Raw genomic sequence first — 3237 nt, forward strand, 5'->3', positions numbered from 1 at the left:
CGATCTTCCTTTTCGTAACCCCGACCGACTTGAATCCTCTCTATACTACATAAGCCCCCCAAGCCCTTAGCGATGATAAAAGCGTAAGGGTTGCTCAATAATTAAGTTCGTTGGTTGAAGGGATATGGCGGATGAAGAGTTTTAACTCTTGAAAAGACGTTTCATCTTCAACCGTAGGATGGGGAATCAAGGATGGTTGAGATTAACCCATGATGTCACCACTAGGGACGTGAACAGACACGAATTCTTTACCGTTAGATTTAAAGGGAATAAACGGTGTAGATGATGACACGAAACCGTTTATCTCGGCTATAAATAGGGGGGAGGGACCACTGTCATTTTCACTCTGCATAATTCATTCGCCCTTGAATCCTGAACGAGTTATTGCCATTGCCGATCGTCGCGTGAAACAAGGTAATGTCTACCTCTTCTCCATCAACTGAGAAGTCTGGTGATGACCGTCCGGGGGGTACTGATCGTAGGGTTTCATCATCGTCAAAGTCATCTTCTAGTGATTCCAGTGATTCTAGTAGCTCGTCCGGTCACTTTTATGTGGAATTTAATATTGATGATTCCCGGACCTGGACATCTATTGTAGCACCGCCCAGGGTAGAAGGGTATGAGTGGGCTCCCCATGAGGTACAAAACTATCTTCCTTATTACATTCGTAGGGCTACCATAAGACATCTATTGCAAAAGGTATATATACTGTCTGACTTTAGGGAGGTTGATGATTATACACTAGTAGTATGTCGTTCGAATGAGAGAGCATGTCACGTTCGGGAGGGGTATGGTTTAGATTTTTTCTATGTATATATCACTTTGTTCAAAGATCTAGCCGTACGACTTCCCTTTACTGAATTTCAAATGGGAGTACTAAAATACTTGAATATATGCCCTGCCCAACTTCACCCCAACGGGTGGGCTTGCATGCAAGCCTTCCAGGTGTTATGCACCGGCCTACAGTTTGACCCCACCCCTAAGTCTTTCTTGTATTTCTTTCGAGTCTTCCCTAACTCCAGTAGGTCTTGGGTTTCTCTCCTCCCAGCTAAATATAAACAATTATTCACTTCTTTTAACTCTTCATACAAAGACTTTAAGGCAAATTACTGTAAAATAGCTATTCGAGAACCCGGTCGGCCAAAATATTTTCTGAACGATGGTGAACCAAAATTTCCTCTGTATTGGACCGAAGAGTCCACCCGGTTAGAATCGTGGCCAACAACAGATATGACTGAGGATGAGTTGAAGATCATTAATAAGATCGATCAGTTACCCCGCAAGACGTCATCCCGCATGTTGATAAAACTTCTTGGCACCGATGAATTACAAAATAAAGTGCTAGGTACGTCTTGCATCCGATTGTTTACCGATCGTCTATCATTATTGACTTGCCTAAATTTACTTTTTATTTATAGAACTATTTGAAGGAATGGATCAGCATGCTGCTTTTGCTCGATTGATGGCGCAAAAGAAGCTGAAGAAAGTTGCTGAGAGTTCCTCTTCCCCTGCGTCACCAGCAAAACCTACTCCTACAGTTAATCCAACCTTGAAAATATCTGATTCATTAGAGGATGTGGTCAAAACTAAAGCTACCAAATCCCATGCTGCAAGAGGCAAACCCAAAAGGAAAGCAGAGAAAACGCCTTCCCCACCCAAGAAACAAAAAATGAGCCTGCCGCTGCTGACCGGGCCATTGGACCCGAACGTTCATGTATCCGACCGGTTGCAGTTCAACCTCACACCTGAGGAAAGGAAACCGTTCAAGGACATGACGCCTAGTGAATCCCTCAACATGGCGTATGAATTGATAGCTCGAGCGAGCATTTGTTTAAATTATTCTGCTGGGACAACCAAACCGTTGTTGGTAAATGAGCTGGAAATGGCCATGAATGAGTTGGTGGAATTCAAGAAGAAGAATATCGCTTTAACTTTACGCGTTGAGGAATTAACTAAGGCAGCCGAGGATGATCGGGTGAAGGCAACGAATCAACTGAACGAGTCACAGAAAGAGGTTGCCAGTCTTAAATCTTCCATAGACACCCTGAATGAAAGCGTTCAAGAGCTGACCAACAACAACAAAAGCTTAACTAAGGAGCGTGATGACCTGATCATTAAGCGAGATAATTTGGTCGCGAAAACTGCCCGATTGGGGGATCAAGTGTGCTTGGAAAGGGAATTAGGATTTGAGCAAGGAATTGCTCAGTGTCACTATTTCTTCAACACTCCCTTGACCGATCCAAGCTTTGACATCATGAAGGTGGTTGTTGATGGGAAGTTGATTGATCTAGGTAGCCAAGTCGCGGCAAATACCGAAAACGCAGAAACAGTGGTGGACGGTCGGGTGTCTACTGCTACCGATCTGGCGTCCAAGACTACCGATCCTGCTGACAAAAGTTGAAGAACAATTTGGAATAGTAGCTATATAAGACTGTTAGTATCGTTTTGAACAACTATTATTATATAAGTTTGTTATGTTAAATGTTGTATGAACATTTTTAGTAGTATCTTCGTAATATGTTGCTATTTGAGTAGTTTAAAAACTTCGTTCTTCTTCGCGAAAATATAATGATCTTCGTTATCGTTCTTCTTCGCGAAAATATAATGAAATTCGGAAATACGAATAAAGCATAATAAGATGGACAATTTGATCGAAAAGATAGTAAACTCCTTATTCCCCTCACCCGATAGGTATCACCTTATTCACCGATAAGAATAACAACATAAGAAAATTAGTAATCTGATCAAAAAGACAATGAGCTCCTTATTCCCCTCACCTGATAGGTATCACCTTATTCATCAATAAGACTAACAACATAAAAAATAGTCATTTGACCAAAAAGATAATAAGCTCCTTATTCCCCTCACCCGATAGGTATCACCTTATTCACCAATAAGACTAACAACATAAGAAAATGAGTAACGTGATCAAAAGATAATACCGAACGGATCACAAGTATAACTTGTGAGTTTATTCATAAAATTTTGCAAATAGCATGGGCAGGTGAGTACATAGGACCATAGGACCACCTCGCCTTATTCCCCGTAACGAATAAAGATATAAATCAACTAAAGTAAAACTTCAAGTGAGATGCGTTCCAACTGTTCGGTATAGTGTCGCCCGTTAAGTGTTCCAAGCGATAAGCTCCATTGTTCAAGTCTTCTTTCACCCTGAACGGTCCATCCCAGTTCGCTGCTAATTTCCCTTCAGTAGGAGCTTTCCTTGCATCTGCTGTC

This window comes from Vigna radiata, chromosome 4 (assembly GCF_000741045.1).
Source record: "Vigna radiata var. radiata cultivar VC1973A chromosome 4, Vradiata_ver6, whole genome shotgun sequence".
In the NCBI taxonomy this organism is placed as follows: Eukaryota; Viridiplantae; Streptophyta; class Magnoliopsida; order Fabales; family Fabaceae; genus Vigna; species Vigna radiata.